The sequence below is a fragment of the Microcebus murinus genome, chromosome 3 (assembly GCF_040939455.1).
Source record: "Microcebus murinus isolate Inina chromosome 3, M.murinus_Inina_mat1.0, whole genome shotgun sequence".
Taxonomy (NCBI): Eukaryota; Metazoa; Chordata; class Mammalia; order Primates; family Cheirogaleidae; genus Microcebus; species Microcebus murinus.
This window is the reverse complement of record NC_134106.1, coordinates 78,277,791-78,295,955: the sequence shown is the minus strand read 5'-3', so window position 1 is coordinate 78,295,955 and position 18,165 is coordinate 78,277,791. Positions and strand designations below refer to the sequence as shown.

The 18,165-nt window shown below is 38.8% G+C and overlaps 1 pseudogene; it reads right to left on the bottom strand.

Annotated features, from left to right (window-relative positions):
• Positions 1–6,955: 6,955 nt before the first annotated feature.
• LOC109730601 (transmembrane protein 243-like) lies at positions 6,956–7,305 on the bottom strand (annotated as a pseudogene).
• Positions 7,306–18,165: the final 10,860 nt, after the last annotated feature.

Genomic DNA, 18,165 nt, shown 5'->3' with positions numbered 1-18,165 from the left:
GGAACAGTAGAAAGATTCGAGCTCACAGTAGAAAATCTGCAAACGTAGAGGTGATCAATATAGATAATGCAATTCAAAGAACAAGAGAAAAAACTAAGAAAAACATCCTCAGAAAACACACAACATCACTCATGCTTTAAAAAGGGTGGCTCACGCCTGCAATCCTAGCACTCTGGAAGGCTGAGGCGGGTGGATTGTTCGAGGTCAGGAGTTTGAAACCAGCCTGAGCAAGAGCGAGACCCCGTCTCTACTATAAATAGAAAGAAATTAATTGGCCACCTAATATGTATAGAAAAAATTAGCCGGGCATAGTGGCGCATGCCTGTGGTCCCAGCTACTTGGGAGGCTGAGGCAGTAGGATTGCTTGAGCCCAGGAGTTTGAGGTTGCTGTGAGCTAGGCTGACGCCATGGCACTCACTCTAGCCTGGGCAACAAAGCGAGACTCTGTTTCAAAAAAAGAAAAAGGGCTTATTGGGGGAAAAAAATATGTATGCAATAGGAGTTAGAAGAAAGAAAAAGAAAAATTAGATGAAATAATGCCTGAAGGCTGAGCATAGTGGCTCACACCTATAATCCTAGCATTCTGGGAAGCTGAGGTGAGAGGATCATTTGAGGTCAGGGGTTCAAGACCAGCCTGAGCAAGAGCAAGACCCTGTCTCTGCTAGAAATAGAAAAAATTAGCGAGGTGTGGTGGTGTGCACCTGTAGTCCCAGCTACTCAGGAGGCTGAGATAGATTGCTTGAGCCTAGGAGTTTGAGGTTGCTGTGAGTGAGGCTGATGCCCTGGCACTGTAGCCAGGATGACAGAGCAAGACTCTGTCTCAAAATAATGCCTGAAAATCCCAAATTTGATAAAAAAAAAAATTAATAAAGATCAATAATTTGTGAGATATAATAGAAAGATCCATACTCAGATAAATCAAAGTAAAAACAAAGAAAAGATCTTAAAAACAGCAAGAGAAAAAAGCCACTCATTGTGTATAAGAAAACCCTATTAATGGTTAAATTCTCATCAGAAATAATGGAGGCTTGAAGGCAGAGGGATAACTTTAAGATTGTTGGAGGTCGGGGGAAAAAGCCTGTCAACCAAGAATCTGTGTCTAGCAAAACTGTCAGAAATGAAGGCAAAATGAGGACATTCTCAGAATTTTTTTAAAGGGGGTGATTGTAGTGAAGAGAATTTGTTCCTAGGAAACCTATCTTACAAAATAGTATTCAAGGAAGTTTTTCAGGCTGAATGCAAGGGAGATCACACAGTAATCCGAGTCCTGGGGGTAAAGTAAGTCAATAAAGATAATTATGTAGGAACTTAATAAGTTACCTATTCGCCTTTCTTCTTGAGGTGATTTTAAAATCAGTTCTTAAAAACAACATGTATTTAATTATAGCATTGTACCTATAACATAGAAATGCATATTTGTGATAAACACAAAGGTGAGAGGAAAGCTGTGTTGTAATCACATAAAAATGAAGAGAGCAAGAAATTGTGAATAAAAAGTTAATATAAAAAGGTATATATACTTGCTCTATCTTCAGCCATTTTGAAATACATTAATTTATAAAAAGTATTACGGCATTGTATTGATACATTTTTGATATATAGAGATGTAATATGTGTAACATTAACAAAAAAAAAAGGGAAAAAGGAATAGAGCTGTATAGGAGTGACATGTCTGTGTTTCACTGGAATAAAGTTACTATAAAGCCAGAGTAGATTTTGAGAAGATGTGTATTGTAATTCCTAGAGCTGGGTAACCACTAAGAAAATAATCAAAGAAATGTGTATGGAAAAATCATTAAAGGAATTAAAGTATTACACTAGGAAGTATTCACTTAGTACAAAAGAAACCAGAAAAGGAAGAGGAACAAAATAGATATATGTGGGAAGCAAAAAGTAAAGTGACAGATATAAATCTAACCATATCAACTGTAACATTAAATGTGAATGGATTACACTAGGCGTCCTCAAACTACAGCCGGCGGGCCACATGCTGCCCGCCAAGGACATTTATCCGGCCCGCCAGGTGTTTTTGCTGCCGCTGCCTGTCCTGCTTGGCAGCCGACTCGTCCCCCGGCCCACAGTGCACACTCTCCAGTGGTCTGAGGGACAGTGAACTGGCCCCCTGTTTAAAAATTTGAGGACCCCTGGATTATACAATCATAAGGCAAATACTATCATTCTGGGTTTAAAAAACAAAATCCCACTATAGATTCCAGAAAAAGTACAATGAAAAATGCATACCATCAAAACAGCAATTGTTATATAGCTGGCGTGGCTAAACTATTATCATACACAATAGACTTGAAAATAAAAACTTACCAGAAATAAAGGAGGTCATTTTATAGCGATAAAAGACTAAATCCATCAAGAAGCTCTAATAATTGTAAACATTTGTACACCTCACAACAGAGCCCACAAATACTTGACAATTCTGTATTTTGCTATTAGAATTCTGAAGTAAAAATTGACAAACACTGAGGGAGAAATAAACAATTGAGCATTAATAGTTGGAGCTATAACCCCACTTTGAATAAAGGATAGAAAAACTGGGCAGGAAATTAACAAAGAAACAAAACATTGGAACAGACTATAAACTACACCTAATGTATTTATAGAACATCTCACTCAACAACAGCAGAATACTTACCCTTCTCAAGAGCACATAGAACATTCTCTAAATTACACCATATGCTAGACCATAAAACAAGCCTCAATAAATTCAAAATTATTGAAATATGGTACTAGGTATGTTCTCTGAACACAATGGAATGAAATTGTAAATTAGTAACAGAAGGAAACCTAGGAAATTCAAAAATATGTAGAAATAAACACTCCTAAATAACAAATAGATCAAAGAAAAAATGACAAGAGAAATTTGAAAATACCTTGAGATATATTTTTTTAAAATATACCAAAACTTAAGGACAGTGACTAAAGCGGCACCTACAAGGAAATTTATACCAATAAAAACATACATTAAAGATGCAAAGAATTTAAGTCAGTACCTTAAAACACTGGGAAAAGAACAGAAAACTAAATCTAAAAAGGCGGGGGAAGGAAATAAAGATTAAACATTAATGGAGTATGAAAACAATATTAAAAATCAACAAAAAAATGGTTCTTTGAAACCATCAAAAAATTGGCAAACCCTTACACTGACTAATTAAGGAAAAGGGGGAAAAGCCACACAGAGAAAAGACTCAAATTACTGAAATCAAGAATGAAAGGGCATATCACCACTAACTTTACAAAATAGAATTACAAGTGAATTCTATGAACTACTTTATGCCAAAAATTTAGGTAACTTAGAAGAAAACTGACAAATTTCTAGAAAAACAAACTACTAAAACTTAAGAAATAGAAAATTTGTATAAATCTACAACAAAGAGATTAAATTAGTAATTAAAAACTTTTTAACAGGCCGGGCTCGGTGGCTCACGCCTGTAATCCTAGCTCTTGGGAGGCCGAGGCGGGCGGATTGCTCAAGGTCAGGAGTTCAAAACCAGCCTGAGCAAGAGCGAGACCCTGTCTCTACTATAAATAGAAAGAAATTAATTGGCCAACTGATATATATATAAAAAAAATTAGCCGGGCATGGTGGCTCATGCCTGTAGTCCCAGCTACTCGGGAGGCTGAGGCAGAAGGATCGCTCGAGCCCAGGAGTTTGAGGTTGCTGTGAGCTAGGCTGACGCCATGGCACTCACTCTAGCCTGGACAACAAAGCGAGACTCTGTCTCAAAAAAAAAAAAAAAAAACTTTTTAACAAAGTTCAGGATCACATAGCTACAATAGTGAATCTGACAAAACATTTGAAGAATTAACACCATATCTTCACAAACCTTCCCCAAAACCAGAACAGGAGAAAACACTTCCTAACTCACTCTACAAGGCCAGTATTACACTGATATCAAACCAGACTGCGACATCACAGGAAAATTATAGACCAATAACTTGTATGAATATAGACACAAAGATCCTCAACAAAATACTTGCCAACCAAATCAAATTCAGCAACATAGAAACTGGATCATACACCATGACCAAATAAGATTTATCCCAGTAATAAAAGGGTGGCTCAAAAAGTCACTGTAATACAACTTAGTAATACAATTTTTTAAAAAACATGAAATTCTCAATAGATACAGAAAAAGCATATTAAAAAGTTGAAAACACTTTATGATTAAAAATCTTGATGAACTAGGGATAGAGGAGAAATTCTTAAACCTGGTAAAAGCTATCTAAGAAAAACCCACAACTAAAATCATACAGAAATTTTTCCACCCTAAGATCAGGAGTAAAACAAGGATGTCTGCTGAGACCACTTCTACTCGACATTATACAGGAGGTTCCAACCAGAGCAATTAAGCAAGAAAAAGAAAGAAAAGACATCCAGATTAGAAAGGAAGAAGTAACAGTAACAGTATTTGCAGATGACATAATCTTACATGAAGAAAATCCTATGGCAGGTGGGGAGGAAACTATTAGAACTCATAAACATATAAGTTCAGTAAGGTTTAAGGATATAAGATTAATATACAAAAATTAATTTTATTGTATATACTAGCATTAAATGGCCCAAAAATGAAACTGAGAAAACAATTCCATTTATGGCAACATCAAAAAGAATAAAATGTATAGGAATAAATTTGAAATGCACAGGAATAAATTTAGTATAATTTAATAAAGTATACTTAATGCAGAGAACACAAATTTATATATTTAAATATGAATAAATAAAATTCATGGGATAATTTCCAGAAGAGAAATATAGATCTTATACTATAAAAATTATAAAACATTGGTGAAAGAAATTACCTAAAGGATGCAAAGCTTTCAGATGTTTATGGATCAGAGGACTTAATAAATGTTAAGATGGCAGTACCCCTCCAAATTGATCTACAGACTCAACAAATTCCAAAAAAAATCCTTCCCAGATACTCTTTTGCAAAAATTGGCAAGCTGATCTTAAAATTTATGTGCACCCACAATAGCATAAATAATCTTGAGAAAGATTATAATCTTACAACATCAGAACTTACAATCTCTAATATCAAAACTTAGATATTACTGCAAAGCGCAATAATAAGACAAACATAAAGATAGACATATAGATCAATAGAGTAGAATTAAAAGTCCAGAAATAAACCCCCATGTATGAGGCCAACTGATGTTTGGCAAAAGTGCCCAGACAATTCAAATGGGAAAGAATAGTGTGTTCAACAAATGGTGTTGGGACAACTAAATATCAACTCATACTTTAAACAATATATACAAAAGTTAACTTGAAATGAGTCAAACACCTAAATATAAGAATTAAAACAGCCAGCCCAGCAGCTCATACCTGTAATCCCAACACTTTGGGAGGCCAAGACAAGAGGATTGCTTGAGGCCATGAGGCCATGAGTTTGAGACCAGCCTGGGAAACATAGTGAAACCCTGTCTATACCAAAGAGGAGGAGGAGGAGGGATGAGAAAAGAGGAGAAGAAGAAAAAGAAGAAAAAATATAAAGCTTACAAGAAAATCCAAGAGTAAATCTTCACAACTTTGTGTTAGACGAAGACTTCTTAGATGTGACACCAAAAGCAAAAGTCATAAATACATAAATTGAAATAAAATACATCAATTAAAATTCATCAAATTTTAAAACCTTGTTTGTTGCAATTGATATAATTAAATCGGAACAACAACTCACAGAATGGGAGGAAATATTTACAAATCATGTATCTGATAAAGGAAATGTATCCAGAAATATGTAAAGAATTATTACAACTCAATGAGAAAAACACAGATATCCCAATTAAAAAATGAGTAAAAGATCTGAATAGAATTTTCTCAAAGGAAATGTACAAATGGCCAGTAAGTACATGAAAAGATGCTCATATCATTAACCATCAGGGAACTGCAAATCAAAACCACAATGACATGCAACTTTGCACCCACTGGGATGATTATAGTAAAAAAAGACAATAATGACAAATGTTGACAAGGATGTGTAGAAATTGGAACCTTCATGTATTGCTGTTAGGATTGTAAAATGATGCAGTCACTTTATAAAACTGGTTGGCAATTTTTCAAAAAGTCATACATAGTTACTCTATGACCCAGTAATTTCACTCTTAACTGTATGCCCAAGAGAACTGAAAATATACGTTCACACAAAAACTTGTGTATGAATATTTTTTTCTTATAAAATTATTTATTATTGTAATTAGATCTTGACAATCAAAGTTTTCTTCACCATCTGTGTTTTGTTAACATGAAATTAAGTTGTAGTTATAGGCAAAAGTTGGTTGCCTAGGGAACAACTATATATTCAGTTTAACAGAAATAAAAGAATATTTGTCTTAAAATGCAAGATTGTTAGATAGCCTTTTGCCATACAATTACATTATAATAAATTATAATTTCAAAAGTGGAAGTTGGAATGTTTAAGTGTAGCCTCCGCTCCTTAAAGGAAAAGCAAAGTGATCTATATATGTCTTCCTTGCAAGAGGGAATTTAGATTTAAAATTAACATAAAAATCATGTATCAGGCTCACACCTGTAATCCTAACACTCTAGGAGGCCAAGGCAGGTGGATCGCTCAAGCTCAGGAGTTCGAAACCGCCCTGAGCAAGAGCAAGACCCTGTCTCTACTAAAAATAGAAAGAAATTAATTGGCCAACTAAAAATATATAGAAAAAATTAGCCGGGCACGGTGGTGCATGCCTGTAGTCCCAGCTACTCGGGAGGCTGAGGTAGAGCCCAGGAGTTTGAGGTTGCTGTGAGCTAGGCTGACACCACAGCACTCTAGCCCGGGCAACAGAGTGAGACTTTGTCTCAAAAAAAAAAAAAAAAAAAAAATCATGTATCAGACTTCTACAGGAGGTTCTTTAACATAACTTATCCAACAATTAGTCACTGTTCTAATATGTCATTTTGAAGAGTCCTGGTAAGTATTTCTCCTGGGCAGCCTCACCTTCCCACATCATGGAAGTACAGATTCACACATATACATAATAACATGATGATAGAAAACACAGTAAGTTGGATTTCTAAATTTTGGTTCTAAATCTCCTTGTCAATACCAGTAGGTAACTATGCAGGCAGTAATACTCAAAGAGATGCAAACAGCAAAAAATATATTCAATGGTTTTTCAGGTAGTTGAGGGAAAGCAAAAGCACTGATCAGCGTTACTAGAATCAATAAGGATGTTAAGCTGCCAACAACTAAATTGATGAACTAATCCTTGGCCAACGTCTTCCCAAACAGGTTTGTTGTCCTGGCCACTGGTGCCATAGATCCTGGTAGAAAAGTCCTCCATTTGAGGGTTTCTTTACTCTCCTCCAGCCACTCAAAGGCAAGCCATCATTGCTTTCTGAAGTCTCCAGTCCACAATTCTGATTGCCCAGTACTCACAGTGCACCCATAGCCCGACCTGTGGTGGGCTGGCAAGAGCAGGCAGCGGTGGCAGGTGGCACTCATAACCCCGGCTTGTGGACACTTGCCCAAGCCCCGCTCTCCTAACCTTGAGCAGCTGCCACAGGAAGTGTAAAGGCTGTATGAATGTCTATAGTAGCATTATTTATAACTAAAAAGTGGAAACAGACTAAATGTCAATAGATAAAATATGGTATGCATATACAATGGAATGTTATTCAGCAATGAAAAGGAATGAGGTACTGATACATGCTACAACGTGGATGAATCTTAAAAACATTATGCTCAACATCACTAATTATTAGGAAAATATAAATCAAACCCACAATGAGGTATCAGCTTGCCCCAGTTAGGATGGCTATTATTAAAAAGAAAAAAATAGGCCAGGCGCGGTGGCTCACGCCTGTAATCCTAGCTCTCTGGGAGGCTGAGGCGGGCAGATTGCTCGACGTCAGGAGTTCGAAACCAGCCTGAGCAAAAGCGAGACCCTGTCTCTACTATAAATAGAAAGAAATTAATTGGCCAACTAATATATATAGAAAAAATTAGCCAGGCATGGTGGCGCATACCTGTAGTCCCAGCTACTTGGGAGGCTGAGGCAGCAAGATTGCTTGAGCCCAGGAGTTTGAGGTTGCTGTGAGCTAGGCTAATGCCACGGCACTCACTCTAGCCTAGGCAACAAAGTGAAACTCTGTCTCAAAAAAAAAAAAAGACAAAAAATAACAGATACTGGTGATGAAGTGGAGAAAAGGGAACTCTTACACACTGTGGGTGGGATGTAAATTAGTAAAGCACTATGGAAAATAGTATAGAAATTTCTCAAAAAACTAAAAACTATCATATGATCCAGCAATCACACCACTGGGTATTTATCAAATGAAAAAAAAATTAGGATATCAAAGTGATACTTTCTACAACTGTATTAACTCCCCTAAAAAAAAAAAAAAAAAAAAAAAAAAAAAAAAAGTGATACTTGCACTTGTATGTTTATTGCAGCACTATTCACAATAGCAAAGATATGGAATCAACCTTAGTGTCCATCAATGGATGAAAGGAGGCCGGGCGAGGTGGCTCACACCTATAATCCTAGCACTCTGGGAGGCCGAGGCGGGCGGATTGCTCCAGGTCAGGAGTTCGAAACCAGCCTGAGCAAGAGCGAGACCCTGTCTCTACTATAAATAAAAAGAAATTAATTGGCCAACTAATATATATAGAAAAAATTAGCCAGGCATAATGGCACATGCCTGTAGTCCCAGCTACTCGGGAGGCTGAGGCAGCAGGATTGCTTGAGCCCAGGAGTTTGAGATTGCTGTGAGCTAGGCTGATGCCATGGCACTCACTCTAGCCTGGGCAAGAAAGCAAGACTCTTGTCTCAGAAAAAAAAAAAATGGATGAAAGGATTTTTAAAAATATAGCATATATACAATGGAATACTATTTGGCCATAATAAAGATAAAATCATGTCATTTGCAGCAAGATGAATGGAACTGGAGGTCATTATGTTAACTGAAGTAAACCAGGCATAGAAAGACAAATATTGCATATTCTCACTCATATGTGCGAATTACAGATACCAGAGGCTCGGAAAGGTGTCCAGGTAGGGTGGAGGGATAAAGAGAGGTGGTGGTTAATTGGTATAAACATACAGTTAAGAAGAAATAAGTTCTAATGTTCAATAACAGAGTAGGGTGACTATAGTTGACAACAATATTTTGTATATCTCAAAATAGCGAGAACATTTGAAATGTTCCTACACATAGGTAGAAGAGAGGACTTAAGATGTTCCAAAACATAGAAATGATAAATACTCAAGGTAATGGATACCCTAAAATACCCTATTTTGATCATTACACACTCTATGCATGTACCAAAACATTGCATGTACTCCATAAATATGTAAACTATCATGTATCAATTTTTTTAAAGGGAAAAAAACGTGCTAAATGAAAGAAGCCAGTCACAAAAGGTCACATAGTGTATGATCCTATTTGTATGAAATGTCCAGAAAAGGAAGATACATAGAAACAGAAAGTAGTGCTTGCATAAGACTGGGAGTTGTGGTGGGATAGGGAGTGACTGACCATGAGTTTGGGGTTTCTTTCTGGGATGATGAAAATGTTCTAAAATTGATTTGGTGGTGGTGGTGGCACAACTCTATGAATATACAAAAAGTAATTAAATTCTATACTTTAAACAGGTGAATTTTATGGTACATGAGTTCTATATCAATAAGGCATTTTAAAATGACAGAAACTGTGAAGGAATAACATAAAAATTAATAAAGTCAGAAACAAGACAACAGGAGAATATGAAAAAGAGTACTAACAGAGCTCAGGAAAGAAATTTAAAATTTTTAGAAATTCATGAAAGATTAAATTCAAAGCCACACAGGATAAAGTAGACATAACAGAAAGAGATTAAAGTACTCTTTTTTTTTAAGTGTTAACTATCGATGCCAGGCAAATAAGAGTCATCATAAGTATAATGGGAGTCCCTGAAGAAGAAAACCAAAGCAATTGAACAGAAAAAAATACCAAAATTGATAATTCAATAAAACTTTACTGAAATAAAAAATTTGAACTTATATACTAGAGAGGCATTCCATGTACGTGGTAAAATTGACCCATCCAGAAAGACCAAGATTGAGAAATATTCTCATAAGGCCATTGGAAAGAGGAGGAGGAAGATTATAAATGATATATTAAGTTTTTCCCTTCCATTATTTCCATTCTCTTCATGGTCACTAATTATGTATATTTTGGATTCCCTATGTATGTACTCCATAATTTTCTCTCTAATCTTTATTTAACTGTTTACTGTTGTTTCATATGCTCCTCTTTCTCATTTTTTTTCCTCCCCAGCTCTTACCAACTTTTCAGAATATCTTTTTCTTTCTGATTCAAATATGCCAAATTAAAGATGATCACAGTTTCTTTAATAATCCTCCCATTAAGAGGTTGGGGTCTAAGCCTCCTCACCGCAAATCTGGGTGAGCTTTATGACTTCTTTGACCAATGGAAAATGATTAAAAATGACACTGCGTTTCAGGGCCTAGCTTAAGAGCCATTGCCACTATCTGGCTCTCAGAAGGCTTGCTCTTGGAGCCCAGCCACCATGTCATGCAGAATGCTGCAGCTCATAAGTCCAAGCATTCCTGTGGAGAAGCCCATGTAGACAGGAGCCAATTCCTGGCCAATAATCCTGGGTCCGTTTTTAGCCACCAGCTAGTACCAACTTGCCAGCCATATAAGTGGGTTAGTATTATATTTTATTTTACTTTATCTTATGAGACAGAGTCTAACTCTGTTGCCCAGGTTGGAGCACAGTGGTGTGATCATAGTTCACTGCAGCCTCCAATTCCTGAACTCAAGTGATCCTTCGACCTTAGCATCCCGAGTAGCTACAGGCACGTGCTACCATGCTTGGCTAATTTCAAATTTTTTGTAGAGACAGGGTCTCATTATGTTGCCCAGGCTGGTCTTAAACTCCTGGGCTCAAGTAATCCTCCTGCTTCAGCCTCCCAAAGTGCTGGGATTTCAGGTGTGAGCCACTGTGCCCAGCCTAGTGAGCCACTTTAGAAGGGGATACCCCAGTCCAGTTAAACTGCCTGAGCTGATGCTTCATGGAGAAGAAACCATCCCTGACAAGCCCAGCCAAAATTGCACGTTTACAGCATTATCTTGTTGTTTTAAGCTATTAAGGTTTGGCATGATTTGTTACACAGCAATAGACAATCAACAACTCCCTCAGATCATGCTAATGCTGCCATTTTCTGAACATGTGATCTCTGAAGAGCCATGAAGCTTGACTACACATGTAGTCACCAATTTTACCTCACTTTTTCTCACCCCCAATCATCTTTCCCCATGCCTCTGACAGCCTTGCTCCTCTACAGAAAATACTTCTGCTTGGTGATTTCTTTCTTCTCCTGTCACATATATGCTCTAAGAGTTTGGGAGAATATTATTTTACGAGGGGAAATTGCCTGATGAAAATATCTCCTAAAATTGCACAGAACAAGAAATATTAATACAGAAAAGTCCAGTTATTCTGAAGGTAAATTGATCCATTTAGTTAGCTCTTGGATTCACATTTTCAACTATGTCAGGAGTCAAGGATTCGCCTTTATACTGTTGAGCTCAGAAACTGATAACCCCCAAATATGGCATTTTGACGTGTTGAACTAAAAACGCCTCAAGTTGTTGCTTCCCAACCCTGACTCCCATAGTCTCTTCCAAAGCACAGAATAAAGTTGAAATTTCTTTATCTAAGATCCAGATACACCAGGGAGAACAATTGTGTTTTCTTCCCCTCCCTGTAAGACTAAGAATATAACCACACCTGAATTAATCTATCTTTTGTGAGTTGATTTTTCAGCGAAACTTTAGCGAGCAAAGGGCAAGTTTCTCTTGGCCCCAATAATACCAAAATTATACTCAACATAATCCAGCATTTACTTCATTTTTAAGAGATGGGGGGGGGGGTCTCACTATGTTGCCCAGGCTGGTCTCAAACTTCTGGCCTCAAGCAAGCAATCCACCTACCTTGGCCTCTCAAAGCATTGGGATTACAGGCATGAGCCACCACACCTGGCTTCTATAAGTTTTATTTAACAGTGGTTTTAACTTTGCTTTGTATTGACAACCCAAAGTTAGTGATTAAGGCAAAGATCTCAATCAATCGAGGTTTATTAAGCCAGCTTTAGGGCATGTCTGAGAAAAACAAGCTACATATGCATCTGTGACTTTTTTTCCAACAAAGTTTTTAGGAGGTTTAGTATTTATACCTTTCCTTAAAAGGCAGGGGAGCATGTAAGAAGGGCAGGTAGGTGGTAAGACAAATTGTTACATTCTTCTGAGACTTTAGTTGGCCCTCAGGAAATCTAATTTTACATAAAGTGAATGTCTGAAGCCAAAAAGAGAGTAAAAGAAGAATCAATTACACAGTCTCTGGGTAGGCAGAAAAATGATTCATCTTGTCTTTTCTCTGTGCTACAACTGGGAAGATAAACTTGTAATCAACATTATCAGTGTGGTATTGGACGGACTTTAGTTTTAGGAATTAGACTTAGTCTGCAGACCCAAAGTTACAATATGCATGTTCTTTTTTTTAAAAAAAAAAAAAATTCATTTACCTTAAGATGACAAATATGCATGTTCTTGTTTATGCGAGGCCAGCAAACAATTTCCTTGTGAATTATCTGTGGGGGCAGTTCTTTGTACATGCCTGAGGCCTTTTACCTTTCCATGGGGATCTGACTAATGTATAATGTTAGTAACAACTATTCATTTGGAAGGGAGTGTTGCATGACTCAGCCTTCAGACTTGACCTTCCCACCTTCCTATTTGCATAAGGAGTTGGAGGTACTGAGATTTTTATTTTCCTTTACATTTCCCCTGTTCTTCAAAATCTTTCAGAGAAAGCATTGTAGAAGACATGAGTTTGTGGTTGTATGTTTCATCTAATCCCACATCACTAGGAAGGCTCATTCTTAGGAGATCAAGTCAAACGGAGAGGGGAGAAATTAAATCAGAAAAGGAGAAATCCCAAGTTGTAGGCAAATAATAAAAACTCTAAGCCAATGAACAAGGCTAGAATCTAATAACAGGTATACTGTAGTTTCTTCTAAAACATAATTTTTTTCTCTCCAGTTTCTCATTTTTACCAAGCATAAATCATATGACCAATTATTTGCAAAATAAATTTTAGTCTTATTATACTTGGCTTGATTATTTGCCTAAAGTACAGCAAGAATGATTGACCATATAAGCTCTTTTAAATTGGCATTACTGGAACTTTTTCATAAGGAAACTCAGCTTAGACTCTAGAGGCTAGAAAGTCAAGTCAAGGATTTGCCATGAGACTGTCCACAATACCGGTATAAATTGGGTGAATTCCTCTTTTCTTGAGGTTCCCAAAATAACTTAGGGTTCCTGGGCCTGTCAGAAAGCGACTTTCTCTACTTATCTACAGGTCAGGAAATTTTATAGTCCTGACCTTTCCAGAAGGTACAAAGCCAGTCTTTCCAGAAGGCTTTTTATCGGCTCTATAAAGTTAAGCTTGATTCTTCAAAGCAATCTGGACATATCTGAAAATATGCCTTTGCAGTCAAAACCTCGGTATTTAATAATATAACCAGTGTCTTCAATTGTGTCCCATTATAAAAGAAAACAGATTCTTATTGAACTTATGCAAATAACCATATTGCCATAAATTAAGCATATTCACAAATAGTTTCCAAATTCTGGAGAAATCAAGTAGAGAGAAAAATGCTTCAAATTTTGCTCACAAAAATATACTTTATCCATATTGTTGTAAGCAATAAATAGCTCAAAAGAAGAAAAAAATGTCTTGACTTCTGGAAAACAAAAAGAATCAGCAATGCTTCAAACAAAAAAAGTCAAAAAAAATTATTTCAGTCTTCAATAGTTAGTCCCATGTAATTAACTCTTGCTCTGCAGGAGATTGGCAATCCTAGTGGCTGTATTAGCTTTTTAATTAGAGTCCTGGAAGTTTTTCCTAGTCCAATGGTATGATCTCTAAAGTTATCAGAAACCTGTATTCAAGAGTATTTATCATAGTCCTTTCCATGACTGTCCTTGAAGAAGCAAAATTTTGACCATAGCCAATCATAAACTGCCTTTTGAGAAGAATCGAAATGAAATAATAATTGTCTGTTGATGACAAGTCTTAGAATAGACATGACTAAAGACATAACTGACAAGGACATTTGGTTATTTCTGTGCCATACAAAAATTTCACATGATACTCATAGTTGCTGGTAACATATACCAAGACATATTAGAATTTTAGGAATCTTATACTATTTTGAAATAAATATTCATAACACATTTAAACAAATATGATCCAAAGAAAGTTAAATACCATTTCATATTTGACAATGCTCCCTGTAATTATACACACCAAATAAGTCTGTCTTGGATTTCCAGGGGCACTACTATAATTTGAAATTTTGATTTTGGACAGTGTGTCAAACATCAAATGTTTAAAACACTTCATATCACAAAATAGGATCACAGGTCATTGTAAAATAAATCATTCATTTAGCTAAAGTGATAGATTTCAAAAAGCAAAAAGTTTACTTTTTGATGGAGAGGAGACTCAGCTTTTCAAACAATAAGACCTAATAAAAGCAGCATGAGGCAAGAGTCATCATGCCTGGCTTCTATCAGTTTTATTTAACAGTGTTTTAATCTTTGCTTTGTACATAGCTATGAGATCATGGTCAGTAATAATGCCAACATATATGCAGATATCTTTATAACATGGGATTCCCCGTAATCTTCTACATAAGATACACAGAGCATCCCATCTCCTCTTCCAGATGCAATGCCCAAGGTGTGGGGCCCACTGCTCCATCCATGACCTGAGGCAACAACAAACTCCCTGTCCTCATACAGCAGATCCTTGGGATCCCAGGCACTACTTAAGGACAACCACCCCTATACAACCGTGGTGGGCCACTGGTCCCCATATAATGACTAGCGTTTTGTGGTGGCCTTGATCTCTACTGGTTCCCAAATCACAGTACTCCCCAGAGCTCCCACTAAATTTAAGAGGGGTACTGTTCTCTGGGGAGTTACAGGACACATAATTGAAGGCAAACAAGTCTACCTTACTCAACCATTGGCCTCTTGCTGGTCTGGTAACTTGGATAACTGATTTCATTATTATCACAGTTTCCTCACCTGTAAAATATGGGTAATCATTATGCCTACCCTACATACGTCATGGAGGTGTTAATAGCATATGGGAAAAGTGCTTTATACCCTGGGAAGTAATCCACAACTGTGAGGTGTGACTGGTGATCCCTTGGGCAGGTTCCCACATTGGAAGTAGACAAACTGCATGAGTCACAGCGTCTAAAACAGTTTTGTTGGTTCCCGGATATGGCCCACACTTCCATGCCTATGGACAAGAAAGAACTTTACTTCGGGTTACCTCATCAGTTTGTGGCTGGCGGGCTGGTGGATTCTATGGAGTTTTATGATCTGTACATGAAGGGTTTGATGTTGGCTCCAGCAATTTAGCCCCTTAGCCTGACATAAAGTGGGCAGTAAATGCCCACTCGCTACCTAAAAATGTGTGTCTTCTGTATCTTATTCAACTTTTTATTCCTGGCATATGACCCAGTGCTTGGCACATTGTGGATTCTAAGTAAACATTTATTGCATGGACAGATAGAACTATTTTGGAAGGGACAAGGTTGTTACTTGCTTCCTGGAATCGCCTATGTCCATAATCATCATTTGCCTTGTTTTTGTAGTTTTTGTTATCATGTGGGGTTGATATTTTATTTCACACTTACTGGAGAAAAGGCACCATTCAAATGTAAATTGAAAATATGCACTCCTATATCAGATTCATAATTCAAATACTCAATTAGTCTTTTTCTGCATGTAAACTAGAAGAAATCTAAAACAAATTAAAGGGCCATCGGCAGGTACGGTGGCTCACATCATAATCCCGGCACTTTGGGGGCCAAGGCAGGAGGATTGCTTAAGACCATGAGTTCAAGACCAGCCTTGGCAACATAGTGAGACTCCCATCTTTACAAAAAATTTAAAAATTAGCTGGGCATTGGTGCGCACCTGTAGTCTCAGCTACTCAGGAGGCTGAGGGAAGAGGATCCCTTAAACCCGGAAATTCAAGGTTACAGTGAGCTATGATGATGCCACTTACTCCAGCCTGGGTGACAGAGTGAGACCCCATCATTGATTCATACATACATACATACATACATAGATGGTCGCCCTCATGTGTAGCCTTTCTCCACAGTTTTTCTGGCAAAGGTAATTTCAGGTCTATGTAATTTAAGGTGTTTTGTTTTGGGGGGTTGTTTTTGGTTTCCAGTGTGTTTCAGTAGTATAGGAACAGTCCAGAAAAGCAGCAATGATTGTGAACTGCAGTCCGCTCCTCACCACCAACGCCGCAGCCAGAACTTTGAGCAACTCGAGGGCCGCCAGGGCCGCGGCCCCGGTCTCAGGCTGTGCCGCAGGGCCGCTGGGACGAGTTCGAGCCCCAGGCGCGGCTCGGGGAGGCCCCGCACGGCCCTACTCGGCCCACCCCCTCCGGCCAAGGCAGTCTCACTGCCGCCTCCCGGAGGCGCCAAGTCCTCGCGCCCGACGCGGGTCGCGTGGCGGGGAGCGGCCCTAGTCACGCGGGTTGTCCCCGACGCTGTGGAGGAAGCCGCACTTACCGCGTCGCGCTCCAGAGGCGGCTGGGGGTCACGGCGAGGCGGGACGGCCTGGTGCGGAGAGGAGGGGCGACGGGAGGCGGCGGTCTGCGAGCCCGCGAGAGGGATGCTCGGCCCCTCGCGCGCCCCCAAACCCTCAGCGGTGGCCTCACCCCCAGAGCCCCCCGGCCTGCCCAGAGCGAGCCGCCCCCTTCCGCCAGGCCGGGGGCCGGGGTGGAGGCGGGGAATGGGGAGTGTCAAACTCCTATTTATGGTTTTTGGGGCCGGACGCGGTGGTTCACGCCTGTAATCCTAGCACTCTGGGAGGCCGAGGCGGGTGGATCGTTCAAGGTCAGGAGTTCGAGACGAACCTGAGCAAGAGCGAGACCCCGTCTCTACTAAAAGTAGAAATTAATTGGCCAACTAAAAATATATAGAAAAAATTAGCCGGGCATGGTGGCGCGTGCCCGTAGTCCCAGCTACTCAGGAGGCTGAGGCAGCAGGATTGCTTGAGACCAGGAATTGGAGGTTGCTGTGAGCTAGGCTGATGCTACGGCACTCTCTAGCCCAGGCAACAGAATGAGAGTCTGTCTCAAAAAACAAAAAGGTTTTTGACAACTGAAAAGTACTTCTCTTGGAGATTTTATTAGGCATAAAAGGAGAGCCAATGAAAGATGTGTCCTCACACATTTGTAAATTGGTATTAGTCATTGCTCTTAATACACGAGGGAATTTTCACAATTTAAGGATGTGCCTAGTCAAAGATGAAAAGTGGAAATAAAGAATAGAGGGTTTTCCCCCCAGAAGAAACAAACAAACCTGGTAGAACCTCTCAATGAACTGGGGTTTGACTACTGAGAGCAAGTCAACCTGCTCTGAACCACGGGCTGACAAGAGTTTTTCCTGGGCGGGAGTCGCCAATCTGCTTCCCCCCTTCTAGGAACATTCACAAGAAGAACAGCGAGATTTTGAATCGTTCGCAGCAGCTAGCAGTAAATTCAGACATGACAACCTTTTCTTTTTCTTTTCTTTTCTTTTTTTTTTTTGACACAGAGTCTTACTTTGATGCCCAGGCTAGAGTGAGTGCCGTGGCGTCAGCCTAGCTCACAGCAACCTCAAACTCCTGGGCTCAAGCGATCCTCCTGCCTCAGCCTCCTGAGTAGCTGGTACTACAGGCATGTGCCACCATGCCCGGCTAATTTTTTCTATATATATTAGTTGGCCAATTAATTTATTTTTATTTATAGTAGAGACAGGATCTCGCTCTTGCTCAGGCTGCTTTCTAACTCCTGACCTTGAGCAATCTGCCCACCTCGGCCTCCCAGAGTGCTAGGATTACAGGCATGAGCCACCGCGCACGGCCTAGACATGGCAATCTTTTCATAGGACAGTTTTAAGTAGTCAAACCTTTCTGATGCTGAAACTGCATCATAGCTCTCCTTTATCATTAAATCTAAAATGTGGTCTTTTGCAATGAGAATGCTTGACTGCATTCAGACTTGTTTCCGAAGATGGCATCAGACAGTGTGAAAAGAGATAGAATAAAAT